Consider the following 21,136-nt stretch of genomic DNA (forward strand, 5'->3'; position numbering starts at 1 on the left):
AAATTAAACCCTAATAGCTTACTTCTTTATGTCGCATGCACATCCTCATGTAAATGTGTCCTGAAATGCAGCAGTCAGAAGCATAATGCCTGCTAAATCCACACGCTTCTAATTATGTCTAAAAGGAGATGCAATTGTACTCTAGCTACAAATAAATCAAATGAAACCGGTGGTAATTATACTCAGAAATGAACATAATTATCCATGTGATTTCACACAATATATTTCTTACTTCATGAGCCAGTCACCTGACATAAACAAAACACATGCACGCGGTGAATTCTCTATGTGATGTGTGTCAGAGTTGAAACAGACCTTGATCGCGCAGAAATTTCCTGCCAGGTCTTGGCCTCCCCTGGTCTATTCCAGGTAATCAAATGCTGCAGGCACGCAGGTTTCTGCATTAATTACATCTCTTTAAGGGGCCTGTTCAAAGGCAGTGAATCATCCACCAAGTTGAAGATAGAGTTTTTGAAGGTCACTTTCCTTTCTAGCTGGTGATCAATATCTGAAGCCTCTGGGCTCCATCCAGGTTCAGCTCAGCCAGAGACAAGAGAGAGACGCTGGAGTTTAAATATAGCAGAGCATGAGAATACAGTGCAGAAGATGTGATAAAAAGTTCCATATAGAACCAGTGTAATCAAAAGAACCCTAAGGTTCTGTGCAGTCAGGTCAAAAAGTTCCTTTACAGTCATTATGACATTTCATGAATTTTAACAGTATACAGTATGTTGAATGATTTATTTAAAAGGTTCATCTAAATGGCTTATCAGCATTACAATAAAACATCATGATATAGTATATAAATTACATTTTTCTATGACACTTACTAGAGATACAGATCAATGTTATTTTAGTAATGGATTGTTTAAGGGGAAATTTACAGTAGTATCACTATAGTTAAAGTTTTGGAAATTATGATGTGTGGTTTTTTCAGTTTCATTTTTAGTTATTTTTGTCAAGTTAAACTAAATGAAAATGAGAAATGTTGCCTTGGCAACAAGCTAAAAAAATGTAATTTTATTACATTTTATATATTTATATATTTTATTTTATTTCAGTTATTTCAGTTTTTTTTCATTTAAAGACAAAATTCCTATATATATATATATATATATATATATATATATATATATATATATATATATATATATATATATATATATAAACAAAAAAATCACAAAACAAAATTACTAATAATTTAACTGAAATAAAAATAGAAACTGAAATTATAAAAAAATTATATTCAGAATATTACTAAGTATAAAAGCAATTCAAATTTTTAATAATAATAGTATATAAATAACTAAAATAACACTGAGTTAATGTTATTTTAGATAATAAATTTTCAATATGAGAGCAAAAGTTAGACAGTGTTCAAAATTACCTTCATAAATGACACTCAGTATAGAATTAATAAATGTAAATTAATTTTCTGGAAGAGTTCTTTATTTTTTATATATGTATAACTGGATTTAGGAGATGAATAAAAACCATTGTTTTGTTTTTTTATAGAATCCCAATAATAAAAAATATTCTTATAATCAAGCATATGATTTGTTCATTGAGGATGCTCAAATTCTACATCCAGTGTATTTTTCCAGTACTGTACATTTTAATAAGTTTTAATATTGAATAATTGAGTCTGAAAATAAACATAATATTCAAATACTTTGTAAATATATATATATATACAGTATATATATATATATATATATACCATACCATACCATACCATAGCAATACTTTTAACTGTGCTTTTGCAGACAGTTTATTAGTATTTCATGCATGAGTAACTCATCCTGAAATCGCAAATAATTAAAAAAAGATATTTTTGTATATCATCATCATGAACTGCTCCAGTATCTGTGAGCTCAGACTGAACTTGTTGCGTGACCTGCACAATAACACTGCATGTATCATACCATGTTCAGTTCTAGTAGGCCTATCAGTGAGTATATTGATCAATATTTGCACCAAACTGGAGTTTTGCCAGCCTTCATCACACTAAGTTCAATGATTCGGCCTGACAAACAAAAGCTCTTCTGTGCTGTACAACAATCAACGCTGTCTGCAGGCAAACTGAATCTATTAATAAAGAATCATTTTGAGTCTACTTAACAAAGACGGCTGCTATTGTAGCATTCAGGTGGGCTGTGATTATATGCTCCAAAAAATACAGGCACAGTTACGCAATCAGCTATTGTAGTGAGGATATTGTAGTGCCATTTCTCATACACCTTATTTACTATTAGATTAGTCCACCTGGAGGACATCTTGGCATGGATGAAAGATCATCACCTACAACTCAACCTGGCAAAGACTGAGCTTCTTGTCTTCCCTGCCACTCCAACTCTACAGTATGATTTCTCCATCCAGCTAGGTTCTTCTACAGTTACCCCATCAACTTCAGTCAGAAATCTTGGTGTAACCTTTGATGACCAGCTGACCTTCAAAGACCACATTCCAAAGACTGCTTGATCTTGCAGGTTTGCATTGCACAACATCAGAAAGATCAGGCCCTTTCTAAAGGAGCATGCTGCACAACTTCAACTTCTTGATGCTTGCATATAGAACAGCCACAGGCTCAGCACCCGCCTACTTCCACTCACTATTACGAATCAACATCCCCTCCGTAAGTCTGAGATCTGCTAGTGAGCGATGCTTCATGGTACCATCGGCTCAAAATCACTTTCCAGAACATTCTTGTTCACTATTCCTGGCTGGTGGAATGATCTTCCCACCCCTATCCGGAATGCTGAATCCCTGACAATCTTCAAGCGGCAGCTGAAAACTCATCTCTTCCAATGCTACTTGACTTCATTCTAAATTAAAGAAAAAAATAAATCTTTATTCCTTCCCTTTCTAGCTTGCCTTGTACTTATTTGAACAATGCCTGAAACTTGGTATTATGAGCACTTTCTGTGTCTGTTTGCTTCTTTAAGAAGAATTGCTTTATGTATTCCCCAATTGTAAGTCTGCAAAATGACTCAATGTAAATGTAAATGTAGATTAGTGCTAATGAAAGAGACGTACTGATCCACCATTCAGATCTGATCTGGGTGAATGCATAGCTATGGCTGTGTATATTAAATTAGAAAATTAGGTTATGCAAATACATAATTAAAAAATACAAGGATAAGGAAACATTTAGGTGGAACTGTCTTGAAATGTGTTTTGAAAATTTCATTCAAACGTCACTGACGTCTGATGGCATTGACGTCAAACCTGACGTGACGCATCCACAGGCGCGAGTGAGATTTGAGAGCTAAAGTAGAGGGGTAGTTTACAGCAGGATATTTATTACTAAGCACTAAACTGCACAACTGGTCCTTCAGAAATTTTCTTTGCTGCGTTGCTTTCCTAGGAAAAAGAAAGTTGTAGTTTTTCCTCAAGGTGGCGCTCAGCCGTTCAGAAAGCCAAATACACCATTGGAACGCATTCAAAGCTAATTTTTTTTTTTTTACACATTTGACACATTTTTAACCTAGAAAGTATATTATTTATATCTATTTCCTATAAAGAATTGATAACTGAAATAAAAATGAAACATTTCTCTTAAACTGTTAGGATTGATTCATCCTGACCAGCGCTGAGAAAAGTACTAGGTACCACGTGACCACGCCATCCAAGTAAAGTACCATTTTAAAAAATAATTTACACCAGAATAATGATATTTACAGTTTTAAATATACATTTACATTGAAAATATATCGTGAAGTGTTAAAATATAATCATTATTTAGACCCATTGTTCTCGACCTAGGTCCAGGCAGGTAAGCACCGCCCATTTTCAGTTTGCGCGGTACATTTATCCAAACATTTAGCACGAATTGTCTTTTGCTAACTGCCACAAATGAAATGCAGCAGCATCATGAGGAGCCCGTATTTGAAGGATGTCAAATTAATAATATATTGGGCCCCACAGCTCGTAAGTACGCTATTTTAATCCATTCACTTGCTAAGCAGTTGGTCGGTGATTTCAGGTGTCGTGTATATAAATGTTAAAGAATCAGCGGTTAATCAGCATTTAAACTGAAGGGTGTGGTTTCTGCAGTATTAGCTAGCCAAACGGAACTGCAAAAATATGAATGCCTTCAAATACTTCTCACGTTACGTGCATAATCGTCCCGCCCCAAACTCAACCCATTTATTGAACAATTTTTACTGGGCGTGGCTTATTAAGCTCTCTCTAGTTCAGTAGTAAGTAGGGCTCGCTGCAGCCTGTGGTGGACATCCAACCCCGCCCACATCCAAATGTGACGTCATAAGTCACGCCCATCCCCGACACAACCCCGCCCACGTCCAAGTGTGACGTAAACGAAAGCCACGCCCATATTAAATACGTCTCCTCATGTGATTTCCCCATCCCCGTACCGGGAAACCCGGAAGTATGTTGAAGCAATTTATGGAACGTTAATGGGATCTAAATAAAATAATATTGTCCTTCGTTTTACTAATACACGTTTTCTTATTTTTGTAAAGGATGTCTAGGCTAAAATGGCACAACTTAAATCTAATATATATTTAATATGTCTAATATACGGAGCAGATTTCATAACAGCTCCTAAAACGCTTATGTTGATTAAAGTAGTCTAATTGTCAATTAAAACTTTTAAACCTTACCTTGTTCATTTATGTAATGAGATAAATTCACATTTATTAAAAAACGATTTTGACCTACCCAAGGCAAAATTGAAAATGCATCAAATTTAAAGGGGACAATTAGATTTTGGTATTGTAAAAGTATGCAAAATTATTGTAAAAGTTGGTATTGTATAATTGTCATTTAATTTTCTAAAGATTTATTCCACTTATCATAAAGTGTTAACATTTGAATGATAGAATCAACAGTTCCCCATATGCAGTAGGCTACACATACTTAGGCTGAATAAAGATTGCATTGATAGATTATATAAGTAACATGACATTGACCTTCAGGCCTTGTTCATCACAACTTGATATGAAACATGTCCAGGTCCTCCACATACTTAAAGATGAATGAATGAGGCATCCATTGTTTCATTGGCCATTTTTATATTTATTATTTTATAAAAATAATTACATGTACAATTTTACAAAAAAAAAATAAACAATAATAATAATTACACCACCAGTTTTTGAACAGTAAGATTTTTATTATTTTTTTTAAAGTCTCTTCTGCTTACCAAGCCAGCATTTATTTGATTCAAAACACAGCAAAAACAGTAATGTGAAATATTTTTACAATTTAAAAGAACTGCTTTCTATTTGAATGTATTTTAAAAATGCAGTTATTCCTGTGATCAAAGCTGAAGTTTCTTCATCATTACTCCAGTCTTCAGTGTATTAACATAATAATAATAAAATGTTTTTTTGAGCATCAAATCAGCATATTGGAATGAAGGATCATGTGACTAGAGTAAGTCACCTTTGAAATCACAGGAATAAATTTCATTTTAATAGAAATATAGAAAATTGTTATTTTAAATAGCTAAATATATTACAAAAGCAAAATATTATACAAATATTTTAAAATTGGACTGTTTTTGCTGTACTTCGGATTAATAAATGCAGGCTTTATGAGCAGAAGATATTTCTTTAAAAACATAAATAAATCTCACTGTTCAAAAACTTTTGACTGGTTGTGTTTAACAGAAGGTATGCTCCAAATATTATAAAGTCTGAGCAGCTGAATAATCACAGATAAACAGTTCTTGACATGCAGTACACACACAAACATACATAGACTACACAGAGAGATTCCTTGCTTTAATATATCCTCCGATTCTCCCTCCAGGTAGTCTTTGATGGCATTCTGTTGATTTTTACTGTCCATCTGGAGAACAGCAGGCCCTGTCACCTCCCCACAGAATAACGACTCCCCACGATGACTCTGTACCACGCTGGACCAATGTCCCTTACAAACTTCCACTTTATGTCCTCTTGGCACTCCTGTTAAAAATAGAGAATACATACGTGTTGGGGGTATATGTGTCCACTAAAAATTATTTACCTCATCATTCTACATAAACATATTTATGATTTTAAACCACAAAAAGCAATCAATATCTAAAGAAATGCTCTCACCATACCTCCATGCACCACTGCATGGCTAATGTGGTCCTTCAAGTGAACTGTAACAAGTAATTTTCTTTACTGGTGAAACTGCAGCAGGGACCCCTAAACCCAGGAGAACTGCCCTCACATCAGGCTTGAAGGCGATGAAGGTGTGTGTGTCTGAGTGGGTGAGATGAGTGTTATGTGTGGGGGGGAAGGGTATAAAAATATTGCAAATTGATTCATAATTGATTTTGTTGTAAGACTTGTGCCTTCTATCTATCTATCTATCTGTCTCTCTATCTATATATCTATCTATCTACACATGTATGTATGTATATATGTATGTATTTGTGTGTGTGTACGCATGCATGCCACAAATACATACATACATGTGTGGATAGATAGACCCCCCCAACATAAAAACACTCATCTCACCCCCCACCCCCAAACACACACACCACACACACACACACACACCACAAACACACAAAAAACACACACAACCATAAATTTTTCAACCAATAACAAACATTTGTGAAGTTGAAATTAAAAATACTTACTGTTGTTTATGCACATGCACACAAATGACGCACACGTTCTTAAAGTTGTCAACGTTTGGTAAAGAGCAAAAGATATTTTTTTTTTACTTACCGACACGGCAAACAACAGCTTATTTTTTAGTGGTTGGCAAACAATACAAATGATCTTCTTATCGATGCTTCTTCCTGTTTTCAAAATGAATGAGAATGTGACGTATTTTGACATGGGCGTAGTCCATTACTAAGCCCATTGAAAAAGAACTGGTTGGATGTCCACCGCATGCTGCATCGAGACCCTCCTAAGTTCAGTAGTAAGTCCACTGACCAAAATGTAGGCCATTGAAAGTGCACTGGAAAGTTTGCTCCCTTTTAATTCCTCAAACGCTCAATTAAACAAGTGAACATGGACACTGAGAGAGTTTTGGGCCTGTTGAAAAACTGTCATAAGGCCAAAGGCATTTCAGACCACTGACCGTGTGCATACATTTGTATATCTTAAACTTGAATTTTTATATATTGCATGGTTGATTTTCTGTAATGTGTTCTACATTGTTGCTAATTCTGCTGATAAGGTTTTCTACATTTTTTTTAAAAGTTATAATTTCTGATGTTTTGCCATTTTGTTGTGTGTCACCCCCAAATCATCAGATTTTTATGTCTTTCTTTTTTAGTTGAGAAGAAATTAGGTTTTTGAGGAAAACATTCCAGGATTTTCCTCCATATATTAGACTTCAGTGGGGACCAATGGGTTGAAGGTTCAAATTGCAGCTTCAAAGGGCTCTACACGATCCCAGACGAGGAATAAGGCTCTTATCTAGTGAAACGATCTGTTATTTTCTAAAAAAAATTAAATAAAAATGTATATACTTTTTAACCACAAATGGCCATCTTGCACTAGCTCCGCGATGTGCGTCCGCAAATTCACGCATGACATAATCATGTTGGAATGGTCACACGCGGTTAGCTCTTCGTCTGTGTGCTCCTGTTCAAAAAGGTAGGGTAGCGTGAAAAACTCCATCTCATTTTCTCCTCCAACTTCACAATCATCCGACATCGTTGTTTTAGCTTGTTTTGTAAAGGGCATTTGACTTTCTTTGCATGTTTTCTTTGTAAACACAGGGTCGGTACTTCCACTTACATCAGCGTCTACCTTTCCAACGTGATTACTAAAACATTAGTAGGATATAACTGATCGTTTTGCTAGATAAGACTGTGTAGAGCCCTTTGAAGCTGCACTGAAACTGCAATTTGGACCTTCAGCCCATTGAAGTCCATTATATAGAGAAAAATCCTGGAATGTTTTCCTCAAAACTATTTTTTTTTATTCTGGAAGTTAACTAATCATTTATTGAGTTTGTGGAGTTACATTTTAATTGTACAGCGTGTTGAACATTTTATGTTTGTAAAGATTGTTTTTGTATAGAAGACTTAAAGGTCCCCTGAAATGCTTTGAAACACGCAGCGTTATACAGGTTTTTGAGTCCGTAAATCAAGACTTTAAACCACGACTCACGACTTTGTAGCGTTCCAGGCAAGACACGCCAAGCACAAGGAATTGTAGCTAGATTATTGCATTTATTGCATTGTTATATTGTCCTAAAGTCTATTTCTCACCGTGTACCATTTGCATAAACACTGCATCCGTGGGCAATATTATCCTTAGGGGCTACCATTGTTGTTTTGCGGGCTATGTGACGTCAGAGCTCGGAACTGGGAGTACATTGATCTTGTACGAGTTCACGGGTGGGAAGTCACGGATTTGACTGCCGTTCTGGTGCATTTTCACGGGTAGAAGGTTGGAAAAACACTGGTTATGGGTTGCCTGGAACGCGGCATTATTCTATGTGTTGACGTCATTTTAACTGAAACAGGAAGACAGGGCGGGACCTATCAAGGAGCCCCACCCCTTTTTTTAATAGCCAATAGCGTTCGTTAATACTACAGCTTGGCCCAACCATTTAGAGCTTTTGAGCTCCGTAAAGCCGCATTTGACAGGGGATGACAGCCACCATCACATCCATATTGCTATAAAATATAGCATTCTGTGTAGAATTCAAATAGGTCCGATACGCATGTGAACTGCTACGTGCTATTGTGGCTCTGGACTGGAGCAGAGTGTGTGTGGTGCGGTGGTTAGTGTGACACAGTGCGAAACCAGACTTCTTTTTCCTCAATGGAAAGCATATTTACACTGTCTGAATCATTCCCTGCCCCTATATAGTGCACTACGTGCCATTCACCAGACAGAAAATACTAATTCTGTAAACAAGTGACCAATTACAGCGTCTGTTTATAGTGTAGGGGGTGGGCGCTTTGGATTCTAGAGAGCATTTGATTGGACCATCCATTTTAGCGGAAAATCGAATATCCACATTGATCTGAAATTCTAATATACACATAGAGAGACTGTAAGTTTTGAATGCTTTTATTTCCTAAATGCGAATTTTGTCATTGTTTTGGAACACATCGGCTTATTCATGACCTTAAGGCTAACATATAATACTAAAAGCTAAAAAAACGTACATTTTGATTTCATCAGGACTTTAACACGAACTTTGAAAAAAAAAAAAAGCCATTTTCCCCTCTAGCATAATATATATATATATATATATATATATATATATATATATATATATATATATATATATATATATATATATATTATAAAATACATTGCTATAATCTATAAATAAAAATAACATTTTTTTTTTTTTTTTTTTGTGGTGGCCAGTTTGGTCCAGCTGAAAAAAATCCTTATTTGTTAAGTTTGGCACTGAACTTTCACAGCTGGAAATAAGGTCCCAATGTTTAGTAGATCAAAAGAAGAATGGAAATAGGGAATGGAACGAGACACTGCAGCTGTTTTAGGATGCTGTTTACACCTTTCAGGGGAAATTAGCATTCAATAGCTTAGTTGTATTAATTGCTGGTTTAATTACTTCAACAATGAATCAATGCATGTCAGACCATTTCATGATGACAACTGTAATTCAGGAGAGGGTGGAAAATGATCATGTAATACCTAATTATGACTGTTTTTGATGTAAGAAACTTTGACTAACTCTAGTGGAATTATTAAAAGCTACAAATTGATTAATGTGATCTTTTTCACGATATTCTTTGATGACTTTGGCGCATCTTGTGCGTGGACAGCGGCCATGATCATTGAGATTGTTTGGGTGGGATGCAGGAAATAGTTTTATGATCACGTTATCCAATCAAAACAAACCTGACGTGCCATACTTTAGCAGATAGACTCTTGAATTTTGCAACCAACTGCACGGCCAGTGCATCATACTCTTAAGAGAAGCCATTAAACTCAACTAAGGCCATAGAAACAATATTCAAATTAGTACTTAATATGTAACTGAATCCTGATCTGTTACATTGGTTTTGCATGATAGATTTCCCCTCCAAGTTCTTATTTAATGAACGGGAACCGTGTTTACAATAATTGCTTTTGACATTATACTGTACTTGCATATCTTTAAGCCATTTGGCTCTTAGAAAACAGATCTCTACCCATAATTTACAGAGCTATTATTTTGAATTTGTAGTTTACTGAAGAGTCAGAGGGGAAATTACTATATTGACGGTACATGGCACATATCGCATTTTCTCACGCCTTTCCCAACCCTTTGTGAGCTACAGGCACGTAAAAACAACACCCACTGGCGCTCAAAGCTCGTCACTGTTTTCTTTGGGCTAAGCAGAAACGCGTCAGCACAAGTTCATGTTGACTCCCACAGATTCCCCGACGAGCTGTTGTTAACCAATTTCCTTGTCGCAAACAGTCACATCATCTTGCTCGTTTCATGTGATGCATGAGGTTACAGTAGCTCATCCCTTGGGACAGACAAAAGCAATAGCACAGTTTTTTTTTTTTTTTTTTAAGTTGCAAAAAATAACTTAATTCCTTGCAGCTTTTGCGCTCTGAACATGCAGCAGTTACAGTTGTATTGCTCACACCAGCTGGGCTGCTTAAACACTGACATGAAGCCTGTTTTGCATCATGGTTTGCATTGATCACCATCATAGCATGCTGAATATTTAAACAAGGATCAGTTCCTTTGCTGCATCCCTTTGTTTGTTTGCAAGAACCTTATTTGGCGAGATTATACACTCGAGTACCACAATTCCTTTGAGCCAAGACAAGACGCTGATATCGGTTGACAGGCCACACTCATGTTGTTACTAAATTAGGCCGATCTGCATCAAAATAATGGGTTTCGTGACAAGACAAATTGCGTATCACAATGTTGTTTTTTGCTGTTAGTGTCCCCATTACGTGTGATTCAATGGAAACGAGCAAACGCAGTGAGGTGTGAAACACATAAAACATTACATTCGGCCAGTTTTGGGAATCTAGAAAACAGCCTCTGTTGTGGACGTTGTTCTGTGTATCTTTCCTTTATGACTCTAGGGTACATGCTTAAAGGTCACTGGCAAATGAGTGTTTGCTGTAACTTGCACATGCCATTGAGAATTGAGATAAAAGTGAATTCAAATTTAGATGTAGCAAACAGGATGTAGAATTGTATTTTGAATAAGACAAAATGGATTGGAATTCAAAGAAATACTGCTGTTAGTTTAGTTTTTAATACTGCGTTTCATTTTTCTGTATAAATTACTCATATATGGACTATTTTTAGAAACATTATATGATATGGGTCTTATGAATGATTCATCCATGCATGCTGCTTTTTTCAACATTTTTAATAAAAATATAACTAAATAACTCAACCTTCCTCTTATTGAACTTCTCTCTGGTGACATATGCAGCATCATTGTCATGACTTGAATTTTGATCAGTAATGTTTGAAATTTTGCATGTAAAAATTAGCATTCAAATTTTTCAAATGTTCTTATATTATTTTATGAAGAGTAATTTCCCAGAATTTTCTTTATATAATCAATATATTCACATTTAGATGCTAATGCATTTTATTTTAGCTTTTTTTAATGCAGCTTTTTTTTCGAGAAATAAATAACCTGAATAAACAATGAACTAATGTTTTTACAAAATGGTTCTCTCTTTTTTTCAAATTGCAATTACATAAATTTGTCATTTCACTTCAAATTCTAGTTTAACAGCATGTCTTGTTGTCCAGTTCAATTTAAATTCACACTCATTAACTGAAAGAGAGCCATCAACTCTGAACAACGTCTGAAGTGATTTGTGAAGTGGATGATTGAAAAGTTTCAGTCAGCCAGGTTAATACAATCATTTCATAAGCATTGGATTGACAGTTTTTCTGGTCATGGTCTTTGTATCTGATGAAATTCCTCTGTTCTCTCCGGTGAGTCAGTCCGGCATTGAACACGGACATCAGTGTAGGTTTTATTGACAGCTCAGTTGAACTCTGCCCCTGGTCTTTGAGATTTTCCTAACTTTGAATGCGGAAGCAGCCATTCAAACTACACTGCTCACAAAAACTACCTTCAGTCTTCCCAAGCTCAATAATATCATTGTCAAACTGATTTCCTGGCCTCTTCGGCCAAACATTTTCTGGCTCCTGAATCCTCATAGATGAGGCATGTGATCCAAATAGCACCTGAAAAGTGTTGCAGGCCGGTTAAACCTCAGAGAGGTGTGGTGCTGCTTTCGTATGCGCAAACAGTGGAGTGAATGAGCGCTGTATGGGATTAAAGCGCATTGTCAACGGTTCAGTAGGTTGTTCAGTGTTTTCCTGAGCTGAGCTGCACATGCAGCCTCGTCTTCTCCTCCGGCGAGTTGGAGCCAGATCTGCTGGTTTGGAAGGGGGTGGTGGGTGGGGTGGAGAGGGGGGGTGTGTATGTGACACATCATTGGCTTGGGTTGCACATACAATCAGTCTCATTATTGTAAACCAGCATGTAACCACGCGTTGGGCTGATAACTACTTCCAAGACAAGGATTCGTTCATGATCTTTTTCTCGGAGTAACAAGCCAATGCGTGTAGATGTTCAGCAGTCTTTTGTAGACAAAAACAAGTGTTTCTTCAAGTTCTTTGGGCATCGGTGAAGGCACACAGGTGAGTTTCTTTGCTGTCAGTCTTTATTTAGCCTCATGCACGTTGACATCTGAGTCTCTCTTCCAACAGGCAAGTTGAGACGGCTGCTGTTGGAGTATCTTCTTTCTGTCACGGTGTCTGTTCTGTGTCTCCCTGGGTGGCCACTAGAGGTCTCACTTCCCCTTATCGTCACCCCACTTTAGAACTGCATTTCCCATAGTCTTGTCTGTTTCATCACTGCTCATTGCACTCAGCTGTCCGTGGTTATCAATCATTGCACTCAGCCAATTCCCCGTTAGCATCGTCATTTCCCTGTGTATAAATACCCCGCTTGTTCTGTCATTGTCACGGAGTCCTTGTTGAATGTCACCCTGCTTTTTCCTGGTTCCCTCGTGAGTGTTTCGTGTTTTGGACGGTTTATGTTTGGTTTTGACCCCTGCCTGGCTGGATTTATGATTTTGGATTGCCCCTAATAAAGACTTACTGCAATTGGATCTACCTGTCTGTGTGCGTTGCGTGACAGAAGGACTCCGTCAATCCTAGATCCAGCAGTATGGTTTTTTGAGGTTTCTCCCCCGGCCATCGAGCGGGAGAGAAGGAGTGGGTTTGAGGGAACCCGCCTGGTCGTTTTTTTCGTGGGACCCGGGGAGGTCGCAGAGGAGTGAAGGCGCGAGAGGAAGTTCAACATCGCTCTCAACCACGGGGCCCCTTCGACCCGGGGCTTGTGTGGGATGGATCAGCGCCACAGCACAAGGCAGTCGTCAGCCCCACGCCACGAGGCCAGATGGCCGCAGCCCAGCGCGCCACCGCCCAAGATGGCCGCGGAGAAATTGTTTAGTTACTTTTCCAGGATGTGCCAGATCCCAGAGTTTCCCAGGAGTAGTCACATCACGGCTGCTGAGCCCAGCACCACAGTCCAGGAGGGTCGCCAACCCAGCGCCACAGCACAAGATGGCCGCCAGCTCAGCGTGCCCAGCACCACAGCACAAGATGGCCGCCAACCCAGCGCCACAGCACAAGATGGCCGCCAGCCCAGCGCCACAGCACGAGATGGCCGCCGGCCCAGCAACCACAGCACAAGATGGTTGACTCAACGCCTGAGTCTTCCGTCAAGGAGCCACCGGCACGCCATCATAGAGGCCGCAGGAGGAGGAGACAGGCGTCAGCCGTTCCTCGAAGCCCGGAGGACGTTCCCGAGCGGGCCGCTGCCGTCCAGGAGGACGTTCCCGAGCGGGCCGCTGCCGTCCAGGAGGACGTTCCCGAGCGGGCCGCTGCCGTCCAGGAGGACGTTCCCGAGCGGGCCGCTGCCGTCCAGGAGGACGTTCCCGAGCGGGCCGCTGCCGTCCAGGAGGACGTTCCCGAGTGGGTCGCTGCCGTCCAGGAGGACGTTCCCGAGCAGGGCGGGCCGCTGTCGTCCAGGTGGACGTGCCCGAGGTTCCCGAGGCGGGGCTTGAGGTGGTTCTGGATGCCGAGGCGGTGCCCGAGGCTGTGCCCGATGCCGAGGCGGTGCCCGAGGCTGTATCCGAGGGCCGAGGCGGGGCCCGATGCCAAGGCGGTGCCCGAGGCGGTGCCTGATGCGGTGGCCGAGGCGGTTCCCGATGCAATGTCCGATGCCGAGGCGGTGCCCGAGGCGGTGCCCGAGGCGGTACCCGATGCCGAGGCGGTGCCCGATGCGGTTTCCCGATGCAATTGTCCGATGCCGAGGCGGTGCCCGATGCCGAGGCGGTGCCCGATGCCGAGGCGGTGCCCGAGGCGGTGCCTGATGCGGTGGCCGAGGCGGTTCCCGATGCGGTGCCCGAGGCGGTGCCCGATGCCGAGGCGGTGCCCGATGCCGAGGCGGTTCCCGAGGCCGAGGCGGTGCCCGAGGCCGAGGCGGTGCCCGAGGCCGAGGCGGTGCCCGAGGCCGAGGCGGTGCCCGATGCTGTGCCCGAGGCCGAGGCGGTGCCCGATGCGGTGCCGATGCCGAGGCGGTGCCCGATGCCGAGCCCGAGGCGGTTCCCGATGCGGTGCCCGATGCCGAGGCGGTGCCCAATGCCGAGGCGGTGCCCGATGCCGAGGCGGTGGTCCGATGCCGAGGCGGTGCCCGAGGCGGTTCCCGATGCGGTGCCCGATGCCGAGGCGGTGCCCGATGCCGAGGCGGTGCCCGAGGCGATCCCCGATGCTATGTCCGATGCCGAGAGGCGGTGCCAGAGGCGGTTCCCGATGCAATGTCCGATGCCGAGGCGGTGCCCGTTGCCGAGGCGGTGCCCGATGCGGTGGCCGAGGCGGTTCCCGATGCAATGCCCGATGCCGAGGCGGTGCCCGATGCGGTGCCCGTTGCCGAGGCGGTGCCCGATGCCGAGGCGGTGCCCGATGCCGAGGCGGTGCCCGAGACGGTGCCAGAGACGGTCCCCGATGCGAGGCAGTGCCCGAGGCGGTGCCAGTTGCGGTGCCAGAGACGGTCCCCGATGCCGAGGCGGTGCCCGATGCCGAGGCGGTGCCCGATGCAATGTCCGATGCCGAGGCGGTGCCCCGATGCCGGAGAACGTTCCCGAGGCGGTGCCCGATGTTGTTCCCCGATGCCGAGGCGGTGCCCGATGTTGTTTCCGATACCGAGGCGGTCCCCGATGCCGAGGCGGTGCCCGAGGCGGTTCCCGATTGCAATGTCCGATGCCGAGGCGGTGCCCGATGCCGAGGCGGTGCCCGATTGCCGAGTGCCCGTTGCCGAGGCGGTGCCCGAGGCGGTGCCCGATGCGGTGCCAGAGACGGTGCCAGAGACGGTTCCCGATGTGTATGCCCGAGACCGAGGCTGTTCCGGAGGTCGAGGCGGTGCCCGATGTTGTTCCCGAGGTCCGAGGCGGTGCCCGATGTTGAGGTCGTTCCCGAGGCGGTGTCCTTGTCCAAAGCCGTTCCGAGGCCGTTCCCGAGGCTGTGCCCGATGCCGAGGCCGTTCCCGAGGCTGTGCCCGATGCCGAGCCCGAGGCTGTTCCCGAGGGGGAGCCCGAGGTCGTGCCGAGGCGTTCCCGAGGCGGTGTCCTTGTCCAATGCCGTTCCTGAGGCCATTCCTGAGGCCGTTCCTGAGGACCGTTCCCGAGGCGGTGCCCGATGCCGAGGTCGTTCCCGAGGCGGTGTCCTTGTCCGATGTCCTGAGGGCCATTCCCGAGGGCGGTGCCCGATGCCGAGGTCGTTCCGAGGCGGGGTCCTTGTCCAATGCCGTTCCTGAGGCCATTCCTGAGGCCATTCCTGAGGCCGTTCCCCGAGGCGGTGCCCGATGCCGAGGTCGTTCCTGAGGCAGTGTCCTTGTCCGATGCCGTTCCTGAGGCCATTCCCGAGGCAGTGCCCGATGCCGAGGTCGTTCCTGAGGCAGTTCCTTGTCCGATGCCGTTCCTGAGGCCATTCCCGAGGCAGTGCCCGATGCTGTTCCGGAGGCCGAGGCAGGGCCCGAGAGGGTTCCGGAGGCGAGACCCGTGTCCAAGGCCGTTCCCGAGGCGGTGCCCTTGTCTGAGGCCGTTCCCGATGCCGTTCCCAATGCCGTGACCTGGCCATCGCCACAGCCTGCTCCTTACTGGCTCCCCGATTGGCAGGTTCCGTTCGGGTCACTCAAATGGCGAATTCCTCCCTGGCCGTCTGCACAACGAGAATGGACTGATCCACCGTGGCCACCTTGCCTGGCCCCCTCGTGGTCCCCTGAACTTTCGGGTCCACCGTGGCCACCTGAAAACTGCCTGGTCCCTCGTGGTCCCCTGAACTTTCGGGTCCCACCATGGCCCCCTGATCTGACCGAGCCACCTGGGGCTACCAGGGGAGCCATCACTGCGGTCCCAGTTCCCCTACACGGGCCTGGCCCGCCATCCCTCCCCCTGTTCTGCCTCCACCAGTCCACCTCCCTCCTGGTCTCTTTGTTTTGTGGTTATTTTGTTCTGAGGAGCATCTGGTAGCTGCTCCTTAGAGGGGGGGTAGTGTCACGGTGTCTGTTCTGTGTCTCCCTGGGTGGCCACTATAGGTCTCACTTCCCCTTATCGTCACCCCACTTTAGAACTGCATTTCCCATAGTCTTGTCTGTTTCATCACTGCTCATTGCACTCAGCTGTCCGTGGTTATCAATCATTGCACTCAGCCAATTCCCCGTTAGCATTGTCATTTCCCTGTGTATAAATACCCCGGTTGTTCTGTCATTGTCACGGAGTCCTTGTTGAATGTCACCCTGCTTTTTCCTGGTTCCCTCGTGAGTGTTTGTGTTTCGTGTTTTGAACGGTTTATGTGTTTGGTTTTGACCCCTGCCTGGCTGGATTTATGATTAATTGACGTGTGCAGTGTTTGCTTGGAATCTACAAATGCAACATCAGCTAAAAAAATTTAAAATGTTTCCTTGTTGTGGTAGTAATTGACGTGTGCAGTGTTTGCTTGGCGTCTTGAAATGTAACATCAGTTAAAATATGTTAGACTTGTGCGTCATTTAAAGAGGCCTTTGCTCATAATGATGTTATCCTGTAGAAGATTCCTTAGTGGTTGTATTTTTCAGCAAATGACACTTTGCTTTTTAGGTCTGTTGGGTCTTGAGTTGAAACACTCTTAAAAATAAATGTTTTTTTTTTTTTTGGCATCTATGGTTTCATGAAGAACCTTTAATATCTATGCATCCAAAGGTTCTTTAGTGTATTGAAATGTTCTTCACAATAATAAACATTTGTTGTTTTAAGATCTTTTTGCTGAAATGTTCTTTGTAAAACCCAAAATAGTTGTTCTGGCATTGCTGCAAAAACCTCCTTTTGGAAACTTTATTTTTAAGAGTATTTATGGATCTTTGAAGATTAAGAAGGTTCTTGATGTTATGTTGTAGGTTCTTAAAACCTAAACCTTTATTTTCTACAGTACTTGATGATATGAAGATCCAGCAGTGGTTGTTAGTTCTGTTGAAAGAACCATTTTTGACAGTATAAGGGTCTTGAGTTGGTTTTTTGAAGATGAAGGATCTTGATGTATCATTACAGATGTTTTTTTTTTTTTTGATTGTAGGTACATTAAAACCACTAGAACATTGGTTTTCTGAAGTAAAACCTGAACCTTTATTTTACAGTTCTTGGTAACTTGCATATTCATCTTCAGGGCATCTCTTCTGCATAATAATTAGGGTTGGGAACCGAGAACCGATTCTCATTCAGAACCGGTTCTGTTTTTGAAAAGAACCGGAACCGTGAGCAATTTCTAAGTTTCGGTTCCAAAAACGGTTCTGGTGCAACACGTGACCAAGCGCTGTGAGCAGCCTTGTGCTGGTGTTCTGACGATTCGGCGTTTCCCGTAAAGGATGTCACAAACCAAATAACAGAAATGTCACCCTGCCTCTTTAATTACTGAGCACATTTTTTCTAATGACGCACACTCCACAGACACGCCCGCCGCATCTTTAACTGCCGAATACATGTTTCCTATGACTGTACTGCACTCGTGCCTTTGATAACTGTGCACATCGTTTTGTCTGACTGTACATGTACCGGCAGCGTGCAGCATATTGTCATTAATATACATACTGACTTTAACTTGGACCACTAAATAAATAGACTGCTATTGTTATGCAAGTATGAGGGTTAGATTATTTAGTGTACGGGTCATTTCTAGAGTGATAAACAAAGTGATAGAAAATGTTTATTTTCATGCATTTTAAATGTTTAAGAATGTGGAAAGCACTCATTGCATCACAGCATCTCCTGACTGCATTATTATTTGTAAAATAGGGGCTTTATGGAGTGTGTGTATACATGTTTATAAGTATAACAGTTTACATTTTATTAATTTAGGGAAATGAACAAGTGTCTTATCCCTCAAGGGACTATTTGGCCAACCTTATTCCTGCTTGAAAAGCAAAATGTTAATGGTGTAAAAAACATCAACTTTGAAGCACATGCTGATTGATGGACTTGCATTACTCAACATTACTTACTACCTTCCAGCAACACTACATTCAGTGAAGGTAAAATAGTAAAAAAACATAATAATAGTTTATTTAAATGGAATCGGCACCAGAAAATTTGTATACTGTAATATATATGTTGAATTTTGACATTGACAACCTTTAAATTAAGTTGACAGTAAGTAATAAACAGTATTGAGCATTGAGTATTTGAGTATTGTGCATTTTTCCTTACCACTATTTTTTTAATAGTTGTTTAATGATTTTAATGGAACCGGAATCGGAACCGGAACCGTTAGGCGGAACCGGAACCGGAAAATTTCTAACGATTCCCAACCCTAATAATAATTCAATCTTAATGAATCATTTATAATGTTGCATTACTCACAGAATATCACATTGAGGTACGTCACCTGAAGACTTGATGTGAAGACGTTTGTGTATAAATTGACCCCATGATATTTGGACACTTAGGTTTCACTAATAACTTTCTCATTTTGTATAACTTCTATTTTCATCTCAATGCCTCTGAATCAGCTGATTTTTAGTGTATGAAATCAGTTCTCCTCAAGTTCACAGATTTGTCCTAGCAGAGGCACCACAGGCATAGAAAGCAAGATTTAGGCTACTAACCACAGACAAAGTCACACAATACTGATTTTTATTATTTTGAACATTGTTTATAATTCAAAACCAAGAAACCTTGTGAAATGTTCTTGAAAAATGAATCCAAGTCTGGAAGTACAAGTGGAAAACAATAGTTTCTCGTGTTCAGTTAAGAATCGGGCTCTATTGTTTTGTATTCAGGAAGCCTCTTATTTCTTATTCAGATAGCTCACAGGTACTTAGTTACTGTACCTCGTGAGTTGGTGACCAGTAAGCACTAAGACATAAATAACCTTTCTTACTATGTTTTTTATTTTTACATACATTTTTATTTTTATTTAATTTAATAGAATTTGCTAAGGCAGTTAATGAATGGAAGAAACCCATAACCTTAAACCAGTGGTTCCCAGCCCCGTTCCTGGAGCCCTTCCCACACTGCATATTCCAACTTTTGCATATTTCAACAAAAAACAAAAAACTCTGTTTGTCTGTATTTTGCAGCATAGGTGTGTTTGGAAGCTTTACAGGTTATCTCATTTACTGATCTTTTAAATTGCGAAATAGCAACAATCAGTCTCTGAATAAGACTGGAGCAATTACAGCATTCTGAGCAGTTATCCTCCTTGTGTCATGCTTCCTGTGTATGTGATGGAAATGTATAATACCTTCTTGAAATACCTGTTTGATCCATTGCACAAGTGTTTTTTCCCCTTTTCTTCAGGGCTGCACAATGACGTCTCCAAAACCTTTATTTATGATCTCTTTGCATGCACCTTGCACCAATTATACAGTCTCCCTGGAAATTCTCTCTTGGCTAAAGTTTTGACATAGAAATCTTGTTTTAGATTATATGTATATAAATTTAGATTATATGTAATTTAGTGTAAAAAAGAAAGTTATTTGGAAGTTACAAAAGTGCTGTCATTAACTTTAGACTGAGAAAATGACATGAACTATCTTTCTCAAGCGAATATTCATTATTATTGGTTTCCTAATTGTTGAGGGTTGAACAAGGAATTGATATTTAAAGCCAGTAGAGAAGGGTCCCTCTGGGCTGTTAACCCAGAACAGTGATTCACACACACTGCTGCATTGCTTGTAAAAGGCGTTGGCTTTACTTTGACGTTCCTGTGTAACCAAGAATGCATGAATTATCATGCAGTTTGAGAGCACTGCTTATAAAACGCATTTAGCTGTTACAAAAAAGTACAGCGATGGAGCTTGTGTACTGGCTGCTGGGTAAATAGTGGGTCAGCAGTGTCAAATCAACCAAATTTCAGAAACTAAAAATTCTAAATTTGAAATCCCCATATCTATGGGAATGAGCTAGATAGGGCCTTGGAAATTAATTTAAGTTTATTATGAAAAAGCTTTTAGAGTTACAGGCATGCAAACTTTGGAAAAATAATATTTATGGCACTCAGACAGGTATGTTCTATGCAGTTGTTTTGATAGAAAATCACAGGATACATTTAATTTCATTAGTTTCAACATTGTTTGTTCTTCATATATTCCTCTTTAAAAGAAAAAAGTATCAGCTGAATGCGAAATGACCCACATTTGTTTTTTGACTACTAAAAAAAGTGTACAATTGTCCAGTTTACTCATGGAGCCGCATTAAGATCTTCATAACTCTGGGAATGAATCATTGAGGGCCTTTAAAATGAATATACCAAAAGGAAAGTTTGTTAAGAACCAGAATCTAAAAGGATATCTAATAACACCAACATGTCAGACAAAAATAAAAAAACAGAATCACTGATTTGGAAAAAGGATCAGCCCCTTGTGTCAGTATTTTGTTGATCCCATCAGGGATCTGTGGGGAAATGTCTCTACTAACATTGCACATCTACACTACAATATTTGCCCACTCTTCTTTGCAGAACTGCTCAAGTTCAGTTAATTTGATGGTGACTATTTGTGGACTGCAGTCTTCAAGTCATTCCACAGATTTTCAGTGGGGTTTAAGTCTGGGCTCTGATGAGCCCATGCAAGGACATTCACCTTTTTCTCCTTCAACCACTGTGTGCTCAGTTTTGCTGTGTGCTTTGGGTCTTTGTCATGTTGGAA

This window comes from Cyprinus carpio, chromosome A10 (genome assembly GCF_018340385.1).
Source record: "Cyprinus carpio isolate SPL01 chromosome A10, ASM1834038v1, whole genome shotgun sequence".
NCBI classification, from domain to species: Eukaryota; Metazoa; Chordata; class Actinopteri; order Cypriniformes; family Cyprinidae; genus Cyprinus; species Cyprinus carpio.